The sequence below is a fragment of the Ochotona curzoniae genome, unplaced genomic scaffold (genome assembly GCF_017591425.1).
Source record: "Ochotona curzoniae isolate NIBS_2020 unplaced genomic scaffold, NIBS_Ocur_1.0 contig_3944, whole genome shotgun sequence".
In the NCBI taxonomy this organism is placed as follows: Eukaryota; Metazoa; Chordata; class Mammalia; order Lagomorpha; family Ochotonidae; genus Ochotona; species Ochotona curzoniae.
In genome coordinates, this window is record NW_024466058.1 from 241,265 (window position 1) to 267,379 (window position 26,115).

The 26,115-nt window shown below is 50.1% G+C and overlaps 7 pseudogenes across 1 annotated transcript; 5 read left to right on the forward strand and 2 right to left on the reverse strand.

The window, feature by feature from the left end:
* Positions 1-537: 537 nt before the first annotated feature.
* Positions 538-1,156, reverse strand: LOC121158932 (annotated as a pseudogene). The gene has a single exon (XR_005884279.1). The product of XR_005884279.1 is annotated as a protein max-like (transcript).
* A 365-nt stretch (positions 1,157-1,521) lies between these two features.
* Positions 1,522-2,894, forward strand: LOC121158933 (annotated as a pseudogene).
* Positions 2,895-6,184: 3,290 nt separating this feature from the next.
* LOC121158934 lies at positions 6,185-9,300 on the reverse strand (annotated as a pseudogene).
* Positions 9,301-9,475: 175 nt separating this feature from the next.
* On the forward strand, positions 9,476-13,795 carry LOC121158936 (annotated as a pseudogene).
* A 369-nt stretch (positions 13,796-14,164) lies between these two features.
* Positions 14,165-14,526, forward strand: LOC121158937 (annotated as a pseudogene).
* A 1,583-nt stretch (positions 14,527-16,109) lies between these two features.
* On the forward strand, positions 16,110-17,640 carry LOC121158925 (annotated as a pseudogene).
* A 7,191-nt stretch (positions 17,641-24,831) lies between these two features.
* Positions 24,832-25,772, forward strand: LOC121158938 (annotated as a pseudogene).
* Positions 25,773-26,115: the final 343 nt, after the last annotated feature.

The following is a 26,115-nucleotide window of genomic DNA, read 5'->3' on the forward strand; positions in this document are numbered from 1 at the left end:
AAAGCCATCTCATGGGAGCAAGCAACAATGCCTCAATAGATCACAGAATTCTTAGTGGGGTGCTTGAGTATCCATGCAAATGGGGGTGAGACCACATCAAGGTGGTCATAGAGAAATCTGCTGGGCCCTGCCAAATAGCTGGAAGCTCCCCCAGGCTCTGCCAAGCAGGGGAGCTGTTCTCTTCACACCTTCATGCAATCCACACCTACTGCACGGACCCCAGGAAGCTGGCTTTTAAACAACCTGGCTCTGCCAGCCAGAGCCCCCAGGACCAAAGAGCTGCCCCAGCCATCCCGTCCCGTGTTCACCCTGTGAGAATGACCAAAGGTTTTAAAAGTAAGAATATGCGTGGTTTTAGTTGGCCCACCAAGCTGGCTGCAGCCAGAGGTGTGCTGTCCTCTTCCTCCAGCACCTGTCCCTGGCCCTGTCCGGGCTGTTGGCCCCCTTGTTCTGAGGTTAGAGTGAGCTGGGCAGCTGGGGGACTGACAGGGTAGGGACAGGGGATCACCCCAGGGCAGGCGGCCTCTGTCCTGACATTCATGTGGTCCTGTGGAACTGTGGGGTCTCTGTGGACTCCAACTCAGAACTGGAGTCTGAGCCTCCATTAAAGGCAGAGATGGTGCTGTCCTTGGCGTTGGTGTAGAGGCTGCTGTCTGAGGAGGGGTAGTTGGTCTGCAGTTGGGCACTTGACCTCACCTTCTCCAGTGCACAGACTTGCTGCTCCACAAGAGCATTCTGCCGCTTGAGCTCGTCGATGTCCTGCTGGTGTGTGTAGTTTTACCTTTGCATAGACTGGATATACTCTGTGGCTTTGTATAGGATTTGGGCCCTGGATGCCTTCTCTCCCTGGAGGGACGAGGCCAAGTCCCACAGGCTGTGGAAGCTGTCCTTGATGTAGTCCCTACGTTTCCGTTCCAGCTCATTATGATGAGCCCATTTGTCAGCCACAGATTGAAACCTCAGCTGCTCTTCCTCGCTCTCCACCTTGATGTCATCGTTATCGCTCATTTCCTATGGCCCAGGGAGTGGCCACTGCAGCTGCGATGGGAAGGGGAAGGGTGGAGGGGACAACAACAGGCCGAGTGCCCCCAATACACTCACTTGTTCGCTCACTCGCGCTTTCACTCACTCACACACTCACACACTCACTCACACACACACACACACACCAAGCACTACTGGGTGTCTTACTGGGGGCTGCGGCTGCAGGGGCAGCCTGGCCTGGGGTGCTTTCCCCAGGCAGCAGGTTTGAGTGCCAGCCTAGGCTGTGAGCACACACCCCAGGGACTCCGGGGCTGAGGACCTGGACTGCTTCGGTGCAAGCTACCCCTCGGGCTCCTGTACCAGGGGCTGAGGTAGTAGTTTCCTCCAGGCCATTTGGGCTGGAGTGACATGGACGAACCCTCCCTTGCTGCCTTTCTTGTCCCCTTCATTGCCATGTCTGATGTCACTGTGCCAAACTGTGAAAGATATCCTGAGGAATGCTAAACCCCGAGAGGATCCCGCTGCACCAGAGCCCAGATGGGCAACAGCAGGAGCCATGTGGGCCAAGGTTCTGCCCACGGTTCCTTCCTGAGGAGCAGGCTGAAATTGACAAGTTGTTCGATGCTCTGACGGCAGGCTAAGGCGGCCACACAGGTGTCCCAGCCCAAGCCTTCTCCTTGCAGGCACTGAAGAGCTACCTTGGGTAAGCACTGCCCGTACACATGGTGGCCAGGCTGTATGATGGCATGCGGGGGGATTACCTGGCCAGAAAGGCACAGGTGCCCAGTGACAGCGTCTCCCAGGAGCAGTTCTTGCTGGCCATGTCACACCTGTTGAAGTTAGACACCACCGAGAGGAGCACCCCAATTCTGAAAATGATCTCCAAGATAGGTGACCCAGTGAGAGCCCAAGAAGTACAAAGGTTCACAGAGGACTTGGTGGGCTCTGTGGCACATGTGCTGGCCCACAGGCACGAGCTGAGAGGCTGGTTGGCCGAGACCCCCATAACTGCATCGCCCAGGGTGCAGGCGCTGGCCACGCAGCTACTATCGGAGATGAAACTTCCAGGTGGTGAAGTGTTCCTGAGTCCTCAAGTGGCTGGACCGTGACTGCGACCACACCATGCTGGAGGACTGGGTGTCCAGGGTCCCCCACATGGCCACATTTCTGAGCATGGTCATCCACAGTGGCTTTCTCCTCCGGAGCTCACCTCTCCCTCTGGCCAGGCTGGAGCCCAAGCACATCTTGGACCTAGGGCAGGATTTTGAGAGCGTGCTGGATGTCCTATTGGTCATCTACATCAATTGTGCCTGCCCAGGGAGCAGCAGTGCTGCTGGAAGCTGCTCTTCTCCCAGCTCCATGGGCACAGCTTCTCGCAGCTGTGTGGGCGCATGGCACAGCAAGGGCCCTGTGTGACCCTACTTGAGGACCACAATGGCCACATGTTAGGTGGCTTTGCCTCTTGCTTCTGGGAGGTGAAGCCTCAATTCCAAGAGGACAACAGGTGCTTTCTGTTCTCCATCTGCCCCAGCATGTCAGTGTACACACACAGCAACTACATCAACCACTAAATGTACCTGAACCACAGCCAGCAGACCATTCCCAATGGACTGGGCATGGGAGGGCAGCACCACTACTTTGGGCTGTGGGTGGATGATGAATTTGGGAAGGGACACAGCAAAGCCAAGCCGATGTGTACCACGTGCAACAGCCCACAGCTGTCTGCCCAGGAGGACTTTCGGTTTGACAAGATGGAGGTGTGGGCAGTCGGAGAGTCCAAGGAATCACTGCTGGCCACAAGCAAGAAGAGCATCCTGGATGTGGATGCTGTGGTGCAGGCCCTGATGGAGATCGGTGGGCGAGCCTGGCACAGTGAGGGGCTCTGGGAAGTACCTGACTGTGCCCATTGAGCAGGGGCCTCTGCGTACAGCTGGACACAGACTCTCCCCTCATCTCACTCTTGTTGAATTTGAATGTGGATCCCCCCAGGGTCATGGCCAGACCACCCCAAAAGTGCTTGAACAGAACACACAACGGCATCAGAACTACCATTGGGGACTGTCACCCAGAAGTGCCACCTTCCACAGTAGCTACTTGGTTGAGTATTCATGAAGTGTGAAGGTGCTGCTGCATTGGAGTCTGTGGCTGGCCCTGGACCAAGTGCCTGTAGAACTGAGGTCTGAGCCTGCTGCTGGTCACTCAGCCCCTGCTGCTGGTCACTCAGCCCCTGCTGCGACCATCACCCAAGCCCTGGGAAGCTGGTCCTTATGGAAGACAGGCTTGGGAATGGCTCCTGCTGGCCTGGAGGCCCTGACGTGTAACTGTTTACACATCGGGCAGGGCCATTGTGTGAGGGACAGAGGCTGGAGCCTCAGAAGATACCGTAGACTCAGAGGGTGTGGACCTTGAGTAGGATTTTGTACTGCACTTCCACATCCTCTGTGCTTACAGGGCCTGGGCCACCACCCACGTGGGAAGACAAGCTGTGCCTACAGACAGCCAGCCGAGTTTCATTCTGATGGTGACTTTGACATGGGGCCTTTCAGGGGGGTCTACAGGTAGGAGCCCTGGCTCACGCGCACACAGTGGGGCCAGTCAGCACTGCTACTTGCCTGGAGCAGCTCGCTCGTGGAGAATGACCGGTTAAGTGGACAGTGCAGCCTGCTTCTAAACAAACCCTTTTGTTCTAAGATGCTGAACGTTGTGCAGGGGGCCACCCCGCAAGCACCAACCCCACACGCAGAGAAGTCCCCACTGGAGGACTCCAAGATTGCCACCTCTTCCGGGGTATCATGAACTCTGGCCTGCTCTCCTGGTCTTGGGTGGAAGCTACAGGATGCTGGCTGTTGCATCTGCCCGGGCATACTAGCACTGGCAGCACCCAACTTGGCCTCGTGTACTAGCCCTCAAATCCAGGGCCAAGGAAGGGACATGATGACTGACCTGGGCCTGAGACACTGGCAGTGCCTGTATGAGCACGTGCAGTGTTTGACCTTCTGTGAAACAGGCAGCAGGTGCCAAGGATGAGCTACAAGACAGAGCTAGGGGTCCCCACGAGGTACTAGGAAGGAAGGAAGGGATAAAAAAACACTGTGGTTCACATTTTAAAAAGAAAAAAAGCAAGCTGGAAGTGGGCCGCATCATCAAGTGCACGCACTGTGGCTGCTGGAGCTGCTGTGGCTGAGCCCCTTGGACTCACACCCTTCCTGCCTTGGATTCTCCGGCCTCCTGCCTTTCCAGAAACCCATTTGGCTAGGAGCAGCTCTTCTGCCAGAGCAGTGCCCCGTGCCCAGGGTGGAGTGTAGTCTCTGCACATGAGGTATTCATCCCAAGTTTTATTTATTTATTTATTTATTTATTATTATTTTTTATTTATTTATTTTCAATTTCAGATTCTCCTCCTTTTTTTTTTTCTTTTTTTAAAATTAAAGCTGTTTTGGCAAAAGCAGCTTGCTGCTCCTGGAAGCCACAACTTGCTGTCTGGGTCTGCTGCCTGGTGGTCACACCAAGAACTGCATCTCCTGCGAGCTCATTCCCGCCCCAGCTGTTTCCCAATCCTGTTTAATAATGAGCTGAGTAGTAGGATGCAGGTGTGTTCTATGAGCTCAGCGATTCATGTGGGCGAGGAAGGGATTGAGCCCAGGTTTCGCGGGTGCAGATTTGTTTGCAGCTCTCCGAAGGAGCACCCAGGAAGACTTGAGGATGCTAATAAGGACCCCATCCCAGGGAGGGCTAGGGCATCAGCGCTTGCTGGGATTCCTTGGGTGTGGGGCAGTTGGAGTGCAAGTGCGGTGGAGCTGGCTGGAAGAGTGTCCAGATGGGGGAGAGACCCTGGCACTCTTGCGTCTGATGGGAAGAGAAGGCAGGCATGGAAGCCGAGAGGGAACAGGGCTTGGCGGTGGTGGACCTTTGGCACTGCACCGCGAGAGTGAAAGACTTGACTCGGTGCCGTGTTGGAGTCTTCCTGAGCGTTCTATAGTAGTTATCTGCCTGTGTGATTTGGGTGGGTGTCATGGCCCGGATGGTTGAGCCTGGGTTTAGGTTCCAAGTTCACACCTGAGCTGGCTTCTTGCTAAGGCATACCCTGAGAGGCAGCGAGGGGTTGCTGCAGGAGTTGGGTCCCTGCCACACACAGGGAGACTTGCAGGGGTTCCAGGCTTGGCCTTGGCCCTGCACTCCCCCCCGACCCCTCCCCCCGACCCCCACCCTCCCCACCTCCCCCACCCTCCCCACCTCCCCCACCCCCAGGCTGCTGCAGCCACCTGGATGGGGAGTGCTCCAGCTGCTGGCCATTCACTTGTTTGCTATCACTCTTTCAAAAGGTCTATTTTTTTTTTGTTTTTGTTTTAAAATATTTATTTATCTGAAAGGTAAAACTAACAGTACTTCTCATGCATGCTTTTACTCCCCAAATGGCTGCTTCGGAAGCTGGGAGCTTTTTCCAGATCTTCCACCCAGATGCAGGGACCCAGGCACCTGGGTGATCTTTGGCTGCATGATTTCACAGGCTGTTAGCAGGGAGCCGGATAAAATGGAGCAGCTGGGACTTGAACTGGTGGATGCTTTGACCATGACACAGCAGCACCAGCTTCCAGCCAACACCTTCTAGTTCCCAAGAAATGACCGTGAGCTATCGGGATCTGCCATCAGATTTTTGGCTTACGGTTTGAGAAGCAGCTGGGTCGGGTCTTAAATAATGAGACACAAGCGTTGATAACAGCGTGCACCTAACCCACGCTTGCCGCTCGCTCCCTCTGTGAGGACTCCAGCAGCCATCAGGGCTCCTCAGAGTCCAGCCCTCGCCAGCGGCCAGGCATCCATTGCCTTTTTTTTTTTTTCTTCATTCACAGTTCCATTTATTCTTCATACAAATATTTTACAGTTTTATTTTTAAATCATTTACAGCTATTCGTACAAAGTAAATACATTTCAAAATGGAACTTTGGGCCCATGGTAGTTTAAAACAAAATCTCTCTGATCATTAGCTACTGAAGGTGGCAGGAGCCAGACCGGCAGTTGTGTCTCCCCACGCAGGGAAACAGGGGTGTGAGAGAGATGGAGAAAATTCTGGTTTTAACTACAGAGCTGTTCCAGAAGGAACTGGTGAACTGCCCTTCCTTCCCTTTCTCCATGCTCCAGTCTCAGGTGAGAAAAAAGGCATCCCAGAGGGCAGGACCAACCCCTCATCTCGATGTTTAATAAATAGAAGTGGCAGGAGAAGGAGGGGTTGTGACAAAGGAGGGACAAGAAGGCTGGAGGTGAGGGTTATAGTTCGTCATTCTTCACAGGCTGCTTTTGTCATGCTGGCTGCTCCTGTGCAGACTCTGCTTCAGTCCTACCTAACTCCGGAGGCTCTGAGTCTGCAGGTTCAGATTGTGTCTCTGTTTTTCCAGGTTCTGGGATGGCCTTCACATCTTCAGCCTGGCCTGCTGGGGGGATGACCTTCTCCCCTGCTCACTGTCACTGGTATTGAGGGGAAGCTCTGCTTGGGTTCCATTCTTGTCCTTGGGCCTGGGCCGCGGCTTGGCAAACTTGGCCTTACTGAGCAGGTACTGCACTTCATGGTCCAGGGCCATCATCTTGGCCTCAATGTCTTTTGAGAGCAACACAGGCTTATCTGTGGCAGGAAGCTTGGCCTGCTCAGCCACCATTGCATTCTTCCATGCGTAGGTCTCATTGATGACGTTCTCTAATGTGGTCATCTCCACCTCTGTGAAGATCTGGTCCATCTGAGACGAGCCGGGCCCCCTTGAGGAACGTGCTGGAATGGTTGAGGAGATTATCAAGGGCTAACAGCCGTTCTGGCCACTTCCTGTGCTTTTCTATCCGAAAAAAACAAAAAAAAAAAAAAAAAAAAAAAAAAACAGCCCTTGGCACAGTTTCTTCAGCTCAGCCAGCTTCTTCTTCAATTTCATGGTGGTGGCCTCAAAGCACTCATCTTGTAACCAGGTGAAGGTGGCCTTGAGCTTCTTCGAGATGTCTTCCCGCTGCTCCTCGGTTGATACCTCCTGGTACTCTGCTTGGTCCAACTTGTCCTGGGTCTCAAAAATGAACACCTCCAAACTGCTGGCAGCTTTCTCCCGCTCCTGCTTCTCCATGTCCCGCAAGGTCAAATCCTCCAGTTTCTGAACTGAGCGAGCCATCTCAGCCTCTGGCAAGTCCGGCACATCCAGAACCACCAGCTTCACTCCGATCTCCTCTACCATTTTTTGATTCCAGGCTGGCTTGGGCTTCTCTTCTGAGTGTGTCTTCAGGCTCTGCTTTCCCCTTCTCACCTGGTTTTAGGGCCTCAGGTTTGATCCTAGTCTCCTTGTCATTGGCCTTTGTTGCCTCAGAGTCTGTGTCTGCCTCCGGCTCTGGGGCTGGGGACTGGGTGGTCTCATCTGCTGATGTATCCTCTGCTTCTCCCTTGAGCTCTGCCTGCTCCCCGGGCTCATCCTTGTCACCCAAAGCCGGGCTTTCCTCTTTCTCCTGCAAAGTGTCGGTACCGTTTTTCTTGGTATCTGGTGTGGCACCTCCTCCAAACAGGCTGGAAATGGTGTTGCCAAGTTTGGTGAGAGAAGATTCTACCTCCAGGCTATCCTCCACCATGGTCTCAAACACAGACTCCACCCTGTCCAGACTGAGCACCTCACTCTCACCCAGATTGAATTGAGCTTTGATGCCCTTGGACTCATAGTCGGGGTCGTTCTTGAAGCTCTTCCCTACACCTTTTAACTTCACTGTAATCAGATTCTGTGAATCAAATACCCAGAGCTCCTCTGGCCCTAAGAATCCCAAGTCCCTGTAGTTGATGTGGAAGTTGAAGTCATGGCTGTAGCGGTTGAAGGTGATGACTTTGTGCTGAGGGTAGGGCCCCATGCAGGAGAAGAGTACCCGCTTGTTGAGCTTCAGGCTACGCACCCCGAGCTCCTCCTCCACCTCCCTGGTGAAGTCTACCAGGATCGGGTAGATCATGGCATCTCGGATCACAAATGGCTTCACCTTGAAAGCCTTGCTAAGGGCAGCTCCTGGTACACAGCCCCCATGGTGGCTGCTTCGTCCGCATTGATTTTCTTCCCTAGCTCCTCCTTGCCCACAGCCTTCAACAACACCTCCTGAACTTTGGGGACCAGAGTGGCCCCACCCACCAGAATCACCTGCTCAGTTTCATCCAAATTTATCTCGGAACTCTGCAGAGCCTGCTGTACAGGCCCAGGCACCTGCTCAAACAGGTCTGTGCACAGCTCCTCAAACTCCGCTTGGGTCACTTTTGCTTTGAAGTCCACATCATCTATCAGACCCTCAATCTGTACAATGTGGTTAGCATTGGCACTCAGGATGGTTTTGAGTCAATTGGCCTCACGGAGCAGCTTGGCCATAGCCCGTGGGTTCTTGCACACATCCTTTGCTCCCTGGCCTTTGAGCTGCTGGTTGAATAACCCAGCCAGTTGCTCCCGCAGCTGCAGCTCCATCTCTAAACCCCCCAGAGTGCGGTCAAACCCCACCCCATGGATCTGCAGCTGGGGCTGCATGGCTGCATGCCGGCCTCCTTGGTCTTCACTGTCTGGTAGGTCACGATGGTGCACATGGTGCTACCAGAGCCCATGTCATAGAACATGATGTTCTGGGCAGTGGCATTGACATCTTTGCGGCGGAAGACACTGTAGCTGAGGGCGGTGGCTGTGTTGTCGTTGATGAGCTGCAGCACTTTGAGGCCAGCCATGTGGGCAGCCTGCAGCACAACCTGGCACTTGGCTTAACTGAAGAAGGCTGGCACTGTGATCACTGCATCTTTGATGGGCTGCTCAGCAAAATCTTCAGCCAAGGAGCAGGAGTAATTGAGAATTATGCCCAGCATCTCCTCGGGCTGCGGGTTAATCTGGACTACAGCTGCGGGCTAATCTGTAAGCACACAGTCTGCCGCTGTGGGTCAAAGCTTAGCTCATATTCAGGGAAACGGGCCTGATAAAGGGGCACGTGTGTGTTATTCACCTGCTTCCCCTGGAGGTGCTGGAAGTAACACAGGGTGGCCTTCGGGTTCTTGACGGCCATGCTTGCAGCACTGTCTCCGAACAATCTTTCATTCTCCTTCAGAGTCAACATCACAGGCATTTTTCTCCATGATTCTTTGTTCAGAGCAATCTCCATGGGCACTCCAGGTTTGATGATGGCCACCTTCATAGATTCACTGCCCAGGTCCACAGACATCACAGTCAGCATGTCACTTAGCGCCAATAGGTCGTCTAGGAGCACAAGCATCAAGACCCAACAGGCAGGCCTCCTCTGCCTCTGCCTCTTGACTGTGCCATCAAGCCCCCACGAGGCCAGCAGCATGTCCCCCAAGCCCCGTGCCCTTCCCAACTCCTTTTTGTTTGTTTGTTTCAAAGAAAACAATTGCCTGTCCATTTCCCAGGGTACACCAATAAAGTTTGACAGCAACTCAGGTCAATCTGCCATCAAACACAATGTCAAGTCCTTGATCACAGGACCTAGTAAACTTCCCCATGCCATGCCTGTAGAGATTGTGCAAGAGAACATCAAAGTGGTAGAAAGGGCGAAGTATGAAGATGTCAAAGCCGGCGAGCCCGTGCATATCTGGCACACATCTGTGGTGAGCTCGGGCCCCTCAGTCCTCAGGTCCACCCTCTACGAAGCTCCCAAGGCCCAGCTGAGCCCAGGGATCTACGATGACACCAGTGCCTGGAGGATTCCTGTGAGCTACCAGAACACCATTTCCAGAGGCTCCCCCATGATGAGCAGAACCTCTGATGTTACTATTTCTTCCAGCAAGTCTACCAATCATGAAAGGAAGTCTACACTGACCCCTACCCAAAAGGAGAGTATACCAGAGAAGTCTACGGGGCCCAGAGTGGACCCTGTTATGAGCTACAGCCTGTTTGATCCCCACCACAGGGGCAGCACTGCAAGAGAGGTTTACTGGAGCCATTTGCCCACGCATTTGGATCCAGCCATGCCATTCCACAGGGCTCTGGATACTGCAGCTGCTGTGTACCTGTTTCAGAGACAGCTTTCACCAACTCCAGGCTACCAAAGTCAGTATCAGCTCTATGCAATGGAGAACACAAAGCAGACAATCTTGAATGATTATATTACCTCACAGCAGATGCAAGTGAACTCCCATACCCAGCAACCAGAGGAATCATTGACCTGACCAATTTATGCCTCCAACAATTTTAGTGCCTCACCCTGAGGGGGACCAGTACTCCTCCCATGTACAGAATCACGTACATTCCCGGGTCACAGATCACTTTCCCTCCCAGGCCATACAACTCTGCATCCATGTCTCCTGGACACCCAACACACCTTGTAGCAGCTGCAAGCACGGAGCAGGAGTGAGAGCAGGAATGGGAATGCGAGCGAGAAAGGGAGAAAGAACGGGAATGGCAACGGGAGTGGGATCGGATCGCTGTGGCCTCCTCGGACCTCTACCTGCATCCAGGCTCAAAACAGCCTGGCCGGCCTGGCAGCCATGGGTATGTCTGCTGCCCATCCTCTTCCGTGAGAGCTCAGGAGACCATGTTGCAGCAAAGACCCAGCATCTTCCAGGGAACCAACGGAACCAGCGTGATCACCCCTTCGCATCTAACTGCTCAGCTATGAGTCATACCACTGCCTGCTGGGGGCCCTTTCATAAGCCAAGGCCTGCTAGCCTCCTGCTACAACACTGCTGCGGACACCCTGGCTGCTCTTTTTTTTTTTAAGTTTTATTTATTTGTTTTAATTGTTATTAACATTGTATTATGTGATACAGTCCTGGCTGCTCCTGTTTTTTCTTTCTTTCTTTCTTTCTTTCTTTCTTTTTTTTTTTTTAGAAGGCTAGTGTTAAAAAGAGAAAAAAAAATTTCAAAAATTACCCCCCCCGAGTTGATGTGCTACTTTGAACATAAGTACACCAGATCTTCAGCAAGGGGCTACACTGCAAAAAGGTCCTCTATTTACATAAGAGTAATTTAAAGACATTATGGTTTTCTTTACAAACAGATGTGGGAACAGGAATTGTCCACTTTTTTAAAACTCTACAATTCAACCCTCTACAGTTATAATCCACTCAATTGACCATATCAAGTGGTTTTTGTTTTCTCCTATTTGACTCTCCAAACAAATTTTTATCATTTCTCCATCACCTGTGGCCCTGGCTGTCCTGAAAAGTCTCTGGGAACAAATCACAGAAGGGCAAGTTTCCGACCTGCACTTACAAACACAACACCGGAAGCCGGGCTCCTCCCTTCTCCCTGTCCAGCCTCATGTTCGAGCTCACTCATCCCTGTCCCACAGCTCTGAGAGCGGGGCTGGGAGACTGTGGACATGACGTTGCACTGGAATGGGCTTGGGCAGTTGGACTTCCATGTGAAGTACAATGGGACCGTGGCTGAGGTGGAAGAATATGGGTTCACCTAGCAGGCTCGCCTCCTGCAAGGGAGCAGGCTGGTGGAGATCTGCAAGGTGGCCGTGGTCACATTGACCCATGACCAGATGATTGACCTGCTGCACACATCAGTCACCATGAAGGTGGTCATCATCCCCCCTTTCGACAACGGCACACTGCGGAGGAGGTGGCCAGAGACCTACGACATAAATACCTCGGAGCCTAAGACCGAGCCAGAAAGCATCCTTCCAGGGGGCCGGCCCCCCTATAGCAGCAATGCTTCCTGGCAGTGGAGGTGGCCGGCATTCCACAAACTCTCTGCCAGCCTCCAAGTGGGCTACTCCAGCCACCCCTGGCTACGTTCATCCAGTCCCTGAGCCTTCGCCTGAAGCAGGCCCCCAAGGTCCCCTTCCAGGAGCCGAAGCCACTGCACAGCAAGAGGCCTGTCAGCTTCCCCAAAACCCCTTACACAGCATCACCAGCAGGGGCCAACAGAGTCCCTCCCTACCGACAGCCTTCTGGAAGCTTCTCCACCCCCGGCTCGACCTCCTACACCAGATACAACCCGTCGCCAGAAAGGTACGTGGCCGCCCCACACCAACTGCTGTCTTTTGATCCCCACTTCAGCCATGACAGGACATCCAGTGGAGACTCCTCCTCAGGTGGGCTGACCAGTCAGGGGAGCACCATGGAGCACCAGAAGCCAGAGCCGTTGTAGCATGTGCCAGCCCAAGCAAGGCTCTCAACCATGGTTGGAAGCAGTAAAAGGCATTCCAAAGGAGAACCTCAGTACTCAAGTCATTCCAGTAGCAATATGCTCTCCAGCAACATGTACAGCAGCCAGTAACGAGCGCTGGTTCGATCCCCTGGACCCCCTAGAACCAGAGCAAGACCCCTATCAAAGGGTGGCTCCAGCAACATCGGCATCGACACCACCCTCTACACCTCCAGTCCCAGCTGCATGTCTCTGGCCAAGGTACCCTGGGCCACCAAGCCACACAAGCCAGCTGGGAGCATGGCCCTGTGTGGTAGGGGACACGAGGCCTCTGGAAGGTCCCAGCACACAGAGAGACGGTGTGAGGTGTCACCTGCCCCTGCAGTTGCCAGCCAGAGCAAGGGCTACTGACCGAAGCTGTACTCCTCAGGCTCCAGCGCCACAACTGGACTAGCAGGGGGCAGCCGGGACCCACCAAGGCAGCCCAGTGACATGGGCTCAAGGGCTGGCTACCCAGCTCAGGATTACAAAATGGCCAGTGCAGAGACTCCTCAGCCCTCCCAGCTGACCCAGTCCAGCCCCTTCCAGCTCTCCACCTTGGTCCCCAAGTCCTTCTTCTCCAATCAACAACCTGTGCGCAATAAGCACCCAGCAGGATGGAAGAGAAATGATGAGCCCTCACCGCAGCCACTCCCCTTCATTGTCCCAAAAAAGCAGGTGGACACAAACACCAAAAATGTCTTCAGGCAGCCACGCAGCCACGCTTGAGGACGTCCCTCCAAGACCTCCGGTCCCCACGCAAAAACTACAAGTCCACCATTGAGGACAACCTGAAGAAGCTCATCATCATGGACAACCTGGGGCCAGAGCAGGAGAGAGATGCGGGCCAGTCTCCCCAGAAGAGCCTGCAGTGGACACTGTCAGATGAGAGCCTGTGCAATGGTTCCAGGAGCCCAGCTTCGCCAACAATGGGAGCCTGGAGCCAGGGCTGCCCAGCGATGTGCTCTTCAGCAGCGCCTGCACCTTCCCTGCCAGCATACTGCCTGCCCACCTCCAGCACCAGCACTCCCTCTCACCTGGCTGCGGCCCTAGTGGTCCCAGTGCCATCCCTGCTGTTGGCAATGGCTTCCTGGGGAAGAAAGCCACCATCTCGGCCTCAGAGCTTTTGCTGGCTGACGGGCAGGACTGGCCCCTGCGGCACCTCAACCCGGGGATGATGCCACTGCCTGATACGGCTCAATGCAGCCAAGGGAGCATTCCCATGGGTCACTCCCTTCTTTGGACTGGAACTTGCTCAAGAAAAGGATGGCTAAAAAACGCCTCAAAGTCCATTCTATCTTTCTGATTTGTCTGAAGCAAAACCAAAAGAAGATTAACCAAGTAAGGTGACATTTCCCTGGGAATACTGGATATTAAGTTTCTGTTTTTTTCATAAAACATTCTTAGGTCTTGAGGACTATTGGCCTGAAAAGGTGGCTTTCCAACCAGGCACTGATATATCACCATTCCTATGCTCCACAGATCTGCCTTGGCATCATAATGTTGGGACATAATCACCTCAGAAGCCATATACATTGGAGATCCACAGAGTGTTGCAGCCATCATATTACTGGTAACGAGCATCATTATTGCAGGTAACGAGCATAGTAATATTCTCATTTTAAACCATGACAGAATCTGGGCCCATCACGTGTCTCGGAACGCCCACCAAGTCCCCTCCAGAATGATGCCTCCGCTCGGGTCCAGCCCGTGAGGGAGCGAGCCAGCAGCTCCACTTCAGGGCTGCACCTGGAGCACCGCTGGAGCGCAGCCCTCCCTCTGGGCACTTGAGGGTCTCCCAAGTCTGAATTTAGCAAGACTGTACTTCCCCCGGCAGGCACTCGCAGGTGCTCTGCTGAAATCCACATGCTAACACCTGTCCACCAAGAGAAACCTATCCGCATTTGCTACCAGCAGCGGTGGAGGCAGAGCCAGGCCGGTCCTCCCCAGTGCCCAGCACTGTGCTCCTGACAGCCCCGAGCATGCACCACAGGCCAGCAGCCAGAGTTCCTGCATCCCATCCTTCACTCCTCCGCCTGCCCTGTAGTGAAGGGAAGATGAGCCAGTAGAGCTCGAAGGCCAACCAGCCCTTGGCCTCCAAGCAGAAAAAGGACGGTACAGAGAAGCAAGGCCGGGGCAGGCTGCGCAAGCAGCCTCTGGTGAGTCTTGGCACCACGCTGGTAGGGAGCCAGAAGGAGCCTAGTGAAGTGCCAACACCCAAGAGACCTCCGGTCGACCAAAGGGGAGCAAAAACAAGGGTGCTGCCAAGATCCGGAAAACCACCACAGCTCCAGGAAGGAAGCCAAGGGGCTGACCCAAAAAACTGGAGAAGGAGGAAGAGGTCATCTCGCAAGAGCAGCTTTTCTCTGGGACTGGACAGCTTCCCTCTGCTCCCATTGCCCCCACCCCACTTCCCTAGGCCCCTGGAACCCCCACCTGCTCCCTCCTGGCCACTGCATACTACACAGCACACCAACCACTGTAAGGCCCCCTGGTCCCGTGGGGAGCAGCTTTCTGCTGACCTCTGCTCCCAGCAACCCCTCCCATGTACACACACTTGCCCTCCTGGACAAGGCTAATTCCCACTTAGCACTGTGTCCCGCTCCCTTGCCGGTGGGAACACTGCTCTGTGGGCCTATTCTCTGCTCCACTGTTCTTTCTGGCTTTCTGAAGAGGACCCTGGGAGGGCTCCCCTGGCCTTGAGGGATCTTGACCCCATCTCATTCTGACATGCACCACCACTCCATTGCCCTAGCAGTAGCAGGTGTGGTCAGTGGAGGAGGATGCCTAGCCCACCAAGAGCACCCCCCAGTAACCTCTGTCGCCAAGTGGGGATTTCATGCATTTTTCTTTCTTCACCTTAACCAGGTCCCACACTAGGTTGGGTAGCCCTCCAGGGTGTAGGAGAGCAGGCGGGTGCAGGAGCCGCCAGCCCACCCTGCCTTCACTCTGGGAGAAGGGCCATCTCTGCTCCACATGAGGCCCATGTTCCCTGTGGCAGGGCCCTCCCCTGGGGGAGGGGATTTGCTGTAGGGCTGTTCCCCACTCCTCACACAGGGCATTAACAACAAGGAGCTAGCCCTGTCCACTTCCATCTTCTGCTCCTCCCCAGCCCCCAAGGTTCTGGTTCCATCTCTCCTCTGTTCACATACTACCTCTGGACAGTTGTTTTTGTTCCATGTATTGTTCTTAGACATCCATCACTATTGCTGTCAGCGCCCAACACTCATCCTCATTGCCTCCCTCTGTTCTACCCACATCCCCTCCCCTAGAACCAGGGGGCTCAGGTGCAGCAGGCTGGGTTACTGACACCCAGTCCCAGGGAAGGTGGGGCCTTGCCCATAGGGTGCTGCAGCAGAGTGAGGGGGGGGCCGTGATGATCCTGAAAGGTGTAGGGGCTACCTTCTTCCCCTGTTCTGAGGGGGAGGGGTGGCCATTTTATGGCCCAGCCTGGGGCTCCCCATTTGTTTTCCTATTTGCAGTTACCTGAATAAAAAAAATCCTTTTCTGGAAAAAAAAAGCCCCTCCCGCCCCACTCTTCCACCACCATGCCATACCACCACCACCGTCTGTCCCATTCCTGCACCACTAGAGGTACCTCCATGTCCCCTTTCCTTGCCGCCCTTCCACCACCTCCGTCCATCCCATTCTCATTGGTCGACATGGTTAGGAAGTAAAAGGAATCAGCTGCACAACTGGCTTAGCCGTCCCCAGAAGGTGGTGTAGACCCACAGGCTGGCAGCTCAGGTGCCCTAAAAACGTACAACACGGTTTAAAATGGGGCAGAACCCCTGCTTTCCCACACCTACTTTCACTATTCCAAGATCTTCTTCCTTCCATCTAAGCCTCTCTGGAGGCTTTCCTTCCTGCACTGTGTGCAGAGGGGACTTGACTGCAGGTGGCTTTGTATAGGTAGCAATCTGGGTGCCTGTGAAACCTGTCCCCCTGTGTCTGGCTAGGGTACACTGATCCTGCCCACATCTCCTTCTCTCCACAGAGTGTTAAAGAAGACCAGCCCCAACAGAAAGCTCACTGTCTATTTGGGCAAGCGCGACTTTGTGGATCACACTGATCTGGTGGACCCCGTGGATGGTGTGGTCCTAGTGGAATCCCGAGTATCTCAAAGAGAGGAGAGTCTACGTGACTCTCACCTGTGCCTTCTGCTAAGGCCGGGAGGACCTGGATGTACTGGGCCTGACTTTCCGCAAGGACATGTTCATGGCCAACATGCAGTCCTTCCCACCAGCCCCCGAGGACAAGAAGCCCCTGACGCAGCTACAGGAGCGCCTCATCAAGAAGCTGGGCGAGCATGCCTACCCTTTCACCTTCGAGATCCCACCAAACCTGCCATGCTCTGACATTGCAGCCTGGGCCAGAAGACACAGGCAAGGCCTGCGGTGTGGACTACAAAGTCAAGGCCTTCTGTGATGAGAACCTGGAGCAGAAGATCCACATGTGGAACTCTGTGCATCTGGTCATCTGGAAGGTTCAGTATGCTGCTGAGAGGCCCAGTCCCCAGCCCATGGCCGAGACTACCAGGCAGTTCCTCATGTCCGACAAGCCCCTGCACCTGGAGGCCTCCCTGGACAAGGAGATCTACTACCATGGCTAACTCATTAGTGTTAATGTTCATGTCACCAACAACACCAGCAAGACCATGAAGAAGATCAAGATCTCGGTGCGCCAGTATGCAGACATCTGCCTCTTCAACACCATGCAGTCCAACTGCCCTGTGGCCATGGAGGAGGCTGATGACACCTTGGCCCCCAGCTCAACATTCTGCAAAGTCTATGCCCTCACCCCATTCCTGGCCAGCAACTGAGAGAAGCGGGGCCTGGTGCTGGATGGAAAACTCAAGCATGAGGACACGGACTTGGCCTCCAGCACACTGACGCGAGAAGGGGCCAACCACGAGGTTCTGGGCATTGTCTTCTACAAAGTGAAGGTCAAGCTGGTGGTGTCGAGGGGTGGCGACATGGCTGTGAAACTGCCCTTCACCCTTATGCACCCTAAGCCCAAGAGGAGCCCCACATCGGGAAGTTTCAGAGAATGAGACGCCGGTAGAAACCAATCTCATTGAACTTGACACCAATGATGATGACATTGTGTTTGAGGACTTTGCCCGGCAGAGGCTGAAAGGCATGAAGGATGAGGAGGAGGAACAGGAGGATGTCACGGGCTCCCCGAGGCTTAACAACAGATAGACTGGGGCTGGCCCTTCCTATGGGCAGCTCCGGTTCTCACACACTAGGATGCTTCTCCGTCTACTTCCTATTCTGGTGTCCGCCCCCACTGCTGCCCCGTCATGCCCCATCCCGCTCCCCTCTTCTTCCAGTTTCTCCCAGGGGGCCCAGGGATTGTTGTTTTTTTTTTGGGGGGGGGCTTGGAGATGAGCCTCAGGACCAGCCCCACAGCCTCCATGCCAACAGGACCCAAGCGTGCCCTCCATCCTGTCTTCATACTCCATTCTCCCTCTACCTGCTCCTGTTCCCAGAAAGGCCACCTGTGACCTTGGGAATGGCCTGGTGTTAGGAGGAAGAAAAGAAGGAGGCACTGGCCTTGCAGGCCTCAGATGCAGAAGACAACATGCACAACAGCCCCTGGTGGTCAGCGTGGTTCTTGCAGAAAAAGATGGCCTGCCTTGAAGGCCACCTTCTCCTGGCTTGAGGAGTCAGGCTGCGGATCAATGCTCAATGCCCTTGTGCAGTTTGGAACACCAAAGACCTCTCCCTCCTGCCTCTCCACCCTGGCCCCTTTAGCCTGTGTTGGACAGTGACCTTTGTGGACAGGTCCTAGCCCAGGGATTGGAGAAAAGCAACTGGAGTTTTTTGTCAGCGGTATTGCCAGTCGAAGGGAGGCTGTGTGAGCTAGCTGAGTCTGCATCAGCGTGGGTTGGCATGCCACATCGGGTCAGCCTGTACTTCAGGGGACCTTTAGCAGGGAGGGAGGGGCTCTTTAGCAGGCTGTGGCCCTAGGGTAGAGGAGGGAGGCTTCCAGAGGTGGTAGATAGGCTCAGGGATTGTCCTGAGAGCCTTGTTTTGTGGATTTAAAATGATCATGTGGGAGGAGGCAAGAAAGGAGGCCCCAAGGCAGCTGGGGTTTCCCACTGTGTCTTCCTGCTGCCTCCTGTAGATCTTCCCCCGAACTAGGCTGGGACCGCAGCCAGGATGCAAGTGCTCACAACCAGTTTGCCCAGGACAGAGGGTCCTTCCCAGAAGGTGGCAGATCCTGCTGCAATGCAGGCACTCAAGGAGGTGGTGGATACCGAGGGCCAGGAACTCATCCTTTTCCTTGCCAAGTGGGATGCCCAGCTGTTATCATGTGCTGCCACAGGCACACAAGCAGTGAGGTAGAGTGTGTTGAAAAGATTTTGTCTGGCCTTAAAAAAAAAAAAAAAGTTCTTGGTTTTTATTATTATTACTATTATTATTTATTATTATTAGTCTCTGTGTGTATGTTACAAATGAATGACCCATTGTATTGTACTGTGTGCTATCTCTTGCAGCTCAACACACTTTCTTTATGATATTTTTCATTTTCCCGCATTTATTGTTAGCCTTTTTTCAGAAATACAAGGGGACTCAAAGTCATGGAGAGATGGATGTTAATGCAGTGATTGTCTATGTCCTAAAACAACGTTTCAATTCCATTTGTATTCTTATACTGCCCATAGTACTTTTTACAATGGATTCCTCTACTTTTTAAATTCTATTTTAGTTACCAAATAAATTAATCTTTTTTGTACTTGTCTATTTCAATGTGTGTAATGGTCTCCAATTGCATTGAATTTATTGTAAAAAGACAAGATTTCATTCTTTTTATGGCTGGTTGGCATGCATTGTATATGTACAAAACACGCATTGTTGATGGGAATCTTAATTAGCATAAGCATTACACATGCTACTTGAATCACATGAGGTTAAAGGTGTAGAACTGAATTTTCCACATTTCTCATGAAAAATTCTTGTCAAATAACATCATATTGTAAGAGCTTAGAATAACCGCTTGATTTTGCTTCTGTATATTGCTTTTTGCTGAGCAAGTGTAGAGCCATGTTAGAATAAATATAGAGAAGTTATTTCATGAAACAAAGTAAAAGTTTCAGTTTCCCAGGCATGAATAAGGCAGCTACAAGAATGGAGAAGGAAGCAAGGTCGATGCAGCAAGGCCAACGCAGGAATATAATAGATAAGAAAGTGAGGCATAACAGTTTGAGAAAGTACAGACTGTTATGCAAAGATAAGGGAGCCCTGGGGGTGTCTAATCTTAAAGTAAAAATGCTGACTGTTATGCAGAGTTTGTGATTTTACCCTATAAAAACTGTTTCAAAATGTTTGTGAGGCGCGCAGAGTCCTGGGTACCTCCAGAAACTGTGTTGCCCATTCGCGAATGCTCGATAAAATCCTCATGCTTATTGCAGCCTCTGCGTTTGACTTATTTTGCCAATGACGGTGCGGCTCCCCTCAACGGGGTTGCACTCTCCCCGAGTCTAACAATATGGCACTATTCAATGTTCTCCTTCTTACCTTGGTAGGTTATTTTTCCGATATCCTACATATAAGAATAATTATAATAAAAAGTTTAGATGTTCCATTCCAGTTATATGAAAAATAAATATATTTTATACATTTCCTCATATGTGAGAGTTAATATCAAATACAAACAAAAAAACTGTGATGTATAAGAATGAAACTGGCATCTTGTGATTTGATTAGTGTATTAAACCTTGTCAATACTCCTGTACAGCAGTAGACTTTCTGCTTTTTGTCATTATGACTATTACTAAAACCTTGAAATTACATCACTGTAAAAAAAAAAATCAAGTAAAAAAAAGGAAGAAGGTGAAATGGTTGCAGGGAAGTATGACTAACTTCTTAGAACTGTATTTATGAAATACCTGAAACCTATTATCTTCATATGCATAAAATATTAAAAATAAAATGTTCAAAAGTCGTAAGAACATGCCCATGCATTTGTAAACTTGTGTAGTTCAATGTTGCTCTCCTTGGTGCTGAGATAGAAATTTTGTGAAGAGTCTGATCCCAAGTGATCCACAGGAACAGTGGGCAACTTTAGGAGGCATGCACCTCAAACACTTCCACTCACCCGCAGAGGCAGAAGAGACAACAGATTAGGTCTGCCTAAAGTAACCCCCATCCCTCATGCATGACAGGGGCAGCAGGAGACATCAGGGGGCCTGTGCAGGGTACTCTTTCCTCTACTCACCTAACAGTGGCAGAGTTGACTCCAGATTGGGTGACCCAGGTGCCAGTGGGGCTTGGTGAAGCCCTCGGGCAGCCCAGTGATGACATGCTTGGGGAATTCACATGTGGGCTTAAATGGGGTATGGGCTATGGCACAAGTTAGACTGAGCGGTGATCAGGACTCATACCCAGGAGAGGAGTGACTACTCAGGGACATGCATTGAGAAGGTCACTGTACTTTCAAGTAATTGAGGGTGCAGTGACCAAGCGGTTTCATGCAGGTCCAGCTCCAGGTATCATGACCCATTATGAGTGAGCCAGCTGTTGGAAAATCTCTCCCTCTTTCTCTCACTCTCTTTGTCTCTGTATTTTATCTTCTTTAAATATGATACAAAATAAGTAAAGCATTTCTTCCTTGACAATTGTTCTCCTTTATTTTGGCAACTGACTAAATTATTTCTCATCTTTCAGTTTTAGATTCCTGTGGCTATTTCAGAGGTCCTTTTATAGCCTAGTATTAGGTTGGTATTTTTATTTTCATTTCAGTTTCCTTAACCAAAAAAAGTCAAAAGATTTAAAATACAGAAAAAAATGAAAGATTTAAAAGACAGGGTGCCAAAGTGAGGAGAATGTGTATACCTAAAGGAAAAAAAAAAGAAATACAAAAACACAACTACACATTGATTTTCAAAATATATGTTTTCTAATCAGGGTTAACTTGCTTGTGTTAAATATCTCTTTTTTTTATTATTCAGAAGAATGTTTTATTTTGACATCCATATATTCATAACATTTTTAAATTTCTTTCAATATTTCTATCTGTATTTAAAGTTTTCTAGGGTAATTTATTTGTAAGAGTGAGAGAGAAAGTGTTAGAGACAGATAGAGAGAGAAAGAGAGATCTCCTATTTACTAAGTGATAAAAACAGCTGTCATGAGACCAACTCAAAGCACATGTTGGGCAGAGGCCCAAACCCTTCTACTGCAAGCCATCTTCAGTGACTTTCTCAGGCACGTTACAAGGACAATGGGTCACATGCGAAGCACAACTGCGTAGGCAGCTCTGTCCTAGATAAATATTACAGTGCTAGGAGAAAAAATACTGGTAGGAATTCTGGGCCTGGTCAATGACATATTTATTTTAACTATACCGCTATGCCAGCATAGTTTTTAATTCTTTCTTATTTGAATTATAAGTAGAGAAGCAGATCAAATCCAGGCTAGGACATGTCACCATGAAGCCAGGCAATTGGGAGGCGGGGTTGCTACAGCTTGCCTACTTTGATTCAGCGGTGGAGATGAATTTGTGGATGCCTGGTACTCTGGCCTGGTAAACTCTTAGTGAGATTACAAGTGTAATTTTTGTTGATTTATATCATTGTGTTTTGTATTTTGGATGGAAGTTGTCTTATATCAGAGAAAACATATGATACTTGTCCTTTTAGGATTGGCTTAAGTGTCTGATGTATCCTTGATCAGGTTCATGAGGTATCTATCTCACAGGCATTTTTATTTTTATGTGATCCAGCAATCTCATCTCAGGATATACATCCCTAAATTATATGGGAGCCTTGTATCAAACATATACTTGCGATGTCATGCTTAGAACTGTGCTGTTTACAACAGACAAAATACAGAATTAAACAAACATTCATCATCAAATGATTGAATAAAACAGATGTGGTAAAAAGACACAGTGGAATATCATTCAGCTATTAGAAAGAGCAAAGTTTTATATTTTGCAACAAAACGCCTGAAAACAAAGGACATTATTGAAATAAGCTGGGCACTAAAAGTACTGCATGTTCTGCCTTAAACGTGGGAGCTAATATTAAAAAAAAAAAAAAGTTAGACGTGTCTGTTGCTACAAATATGGTTTGTCAATCTGTTTTATGTACTTGTCAAAGCAAGTTTTAATAAAGTCATACTGCTATCTTTTCAAGGCAACGTGAATACTTGGAGATGGACTGTGCATGGGGTCATGGTCATTCCTCCCCACCTGATAATTGTTTATACATTTGTCTATTCTTGCATTGAACTAGAATCATTTTACCTTCTAGGTGCTTAACTTTATTTGGTGGAGTATTAAGTGCTTCACTGTAATGTAAATTAAGTGGTTTATCACAGGAGGGGGCCGCAAGTTAGTAACAATGCATCATATGTTTTAAAAACACAAGTTTCTGTAGGTTGCTAGTGGTAATAAATGGTAACTCTTCAGGTGATTGATACATCAATTACCCTATTTGTTCGTAAAGCAATGTATATCTATATACTATATAGCACGTTTCAAACTAATCATGAATTGATGAATGGTTACAAAAGAATACTATTTTTTTTTGTTTGTTTTAGCAAATGCTTTATAACAAGGAACTCACTGAGTGCTCTCAACTGCCCATGCAATTTCTACTTCCCAGATACTCAGGTCCTGAGTCAAATAGAGCTCCTTCCCCTTTGAGCAGAGGGAAATGACAACCTTATGCAGACATCAGGGGCAGTGGACCCAGCATACCTCTAGACTGCAAATACTGAGGATGTAACCAGGGCAGGTCTATTGGGAGTAAATATCAACCAAGAAGGAGTTTGTCTTAGAGCTTTGACTTCGGGGATGCAGCAGAGTTCCCAGAGTAGGGGCAATTGACACTGGGCTCATCTGGGAACAGAGAATCAGCAGGTGGTTTCTTTCTTCCCAGACCAGCATCCCCACAGGGAATTCAGGTGATTAGAGGCTGGGACACCAAGAGGGACATGGGCCTAATGAGCAGAGACTGGGCTGTAATTCCTCACTCTGCTGCCCGTTCTAACAGAGTACATCCTCAGCTCTGATGCCACTCTCAGTTCCTCCTGGAGTCTTGATCTGACAGGGGACCAGGCTGCCCTCCTTCCTGCTATGATCAATTTGACCTTCAATCGTCAGCCTCTATCATCAGCCATCCGGGGAGCAGTCCCACTTCAGAGACCCTCCACACACACGACCCCTCCAGCTGTGTCTGAGAGCCTGGCAGGTAAAACACGAGATAGAATCTTAGAGAATGAGTGCCTAGGGTGGTAACTCAAGGCCGCCCAATGGACATGCCAGTCTGTTTCAGATGAAGAGGTGACACTGTTGCTTTGGCTACTGGATGAACTAGCTACTGTATTTGTGGCTATGAGGCTAAATAGAAATGTCCATTAAGATAGTATCTGATGGGTGACGTTAGAGTGACTGACAGGGAAGCTGTTAATTTTGAAATTCTACATGAGAGAAATGCTTTTTCGGGTTACCTTTAGAATGAGATATTGCTTGAAGTATGACTTGCAACCGACTCTCCAAAAACTTCTCTTACTCTGGCCTTTCATACGAAAAGAAATATACAGACCAGGAGAAAAAGGCTTTGACACTTAGAACAGTGAGACCATAAATCGGTGATCACATGTTTTTGGAAAAGAGCTTTATTTCAAGCCCCTGATCCTTTTCCAAACTATTAAGTGTAAAGGTGACTTGGTTGATCTCTTCAAATCCTTCGCTTCTGCACGTGCCGCTGGTCCTGGTTCTGTCTTTCTGGGCAGGCTGTTTCTAGCCCTACCTAGGAGCTGGCTAGAAAATAGCATCATCCACCTGGAATCGCTTTACCTAATTTCTTTACCATCATACTGTTGGCTGGTTTTCAGTTGATATCTTCATCACCAGAAGATATGTACATGATACTCTTTTTCCTCAGGCAGTGCTAGGAATATGGTCAGAAGTCAGTTTATACTGCACAAGTGCAAGGGAATTCCTTATTTTTTTTTTAGATACTTTTATTTTTATTGCAAAGTCACATATACAGAGAGGAGAAGGAGAGACAGAGAGTAACATCTTCTGTCCAATGATTCACTCACCAACTGACTGTAACAGGTGGCGTGGCCTGGTGGTAAAAGACCTTGCCTAGAACGTGCCGGGATCCCATATGGGTCCCGGTTCTAATCCCTGCAGCTCCAATCCCATCCAGCTCACTGCTTGTGGCCTGGGAAAGCAGTTGAGGATGGCCAAAAGCTTTGGGACGCTGCACCCATGTGGGATACCTAGAAGTGGTTCCTGGTTCTGGGCTTCGGATTAGCACAGCACTGGCCGTTGCGGCTCAATTGGGGAGTGAATCATCCCACAGAAGATCTTCCTCTCTGTCTCTCCTCCTCTCTGTATATCTGATTTTGTAATAAAAAAATAAATAAATCTTAAAAAAAAAGAAAGAACCAGCGCCCATATCGGATCCCAGTGCTTTTAAAGCAAGAACTTTAACTGCTACACTATTGCACCGGAACCGGCAATTCCTTATTAAAACTACATGATATGTATAGGAATCTTATGGCAAATAATAAAGGAAGCCTAATCAGAAATGCCATTACCAAGTCCCCACAAGGATACCAAATCATGGGCATGTCACAGATTTCAGTTTTATGTCTGCAAAAATATGAATGTTATCATTTTATCTTCATACATAGTAACTGTAAGAAGTTTTTACATGACTCTTTTACATCTTTATCCTAGAAGACTTCCTGAGTACATGGAACCTCACAATAAATCCCAATTCTCAGAATTCCTTCTCCTGGGATTCACAGAGAACCCTGTGCTGCAGCACCTCATCTTTGGGCTCTTCCTCTCCATGTACATGGTCACTGTCAGTGGCAACCTGCTTATCGTCCTAGGCATCCTCTCTGAAACCAACTTCCACACACCCATGTACTTCTTCCTCACCAACCTGTCTTCCTATGATATGTGTCTCACCTCCACCATTGTTCCCAAGATGCTGGTGAACATCTGGACTCAGAATAAAGCCATCAGCTATGCAGGCTGCATCACACAGACATTCTTCTTCCTGCTTTTTGTAGAGTTGGAGAACTTTGTCCTGGCTGTCATGGCCTATGACCGGTTTGTGGCCATCTGTCACCCCTGCACTACACAGTCATCATGAACTACCGACTCTGTGTGCAGCTCATTCTGATGTGCTGGGTCATCAGTTTCCTGCATGCCTTGTTACAAAGCTTAATGATTTTACGTCTGTCCTTCTGTCTGCACTTGGAAATCCCTCACTTTTTCTGTGAGCTGAATCATGTGGCCCGACTTGCCTGCTCAGACACTTTTCTTAATGATGTCATCATGTATTTTTTTGCCATCTTGCTGGGGGGAGGTCCCCTGGCTGGGATCCTGTATTCCTACTCTAAGATTGTCTCCGCCATCCATACCACTTCCTCAGCTCAGGGCAGGTATAAAGCCTTTTCCACCTGTGCCTCTCACCTCTCAGTTGTCTCCTTGTTTTATTTTACAGGGCTGGGTGTCTATATTAGTTCTACTGCTACCCAAAGCTCACATGCAAGTGCTAGGGCCTCAGTGGTGTACACAGTGGTCACCCCCATGCTGAACCCCTTCATCTATAGTCTCAGGAATACAGATGTCAAGATGGCTCTGAAAGGCTCTTCACACAGAAACTCTGAGATGGTCTATTGATCTGGAGCAAAGAATGAGCCAATTGTTATAGCTCTCAATGTCTGCAAGCTTGAAATTGTAACCCCTGGTCAAATTACAAATGTAGAATCTTCTTGTGTGTTTGTTTTTCTTACAGTTTCTGTTCATCTGAATGACAACATCTATACAGTTTAAGCAGCTCACTTGTAAACCCTTCTGTTTTGTGGAGTATGTCTATTTTTTCCCTTTGTTCTTTCCTATTTCCCCTAACTTTGGATCGAAAATATCTGACAGTTTGTCTTTGACTTATTGACCATTTCCTGTGAAGTACAGAAGTGCTTCAGTTGGATGTTATTCAACTTATTATTTTCCCTAGATTATCATA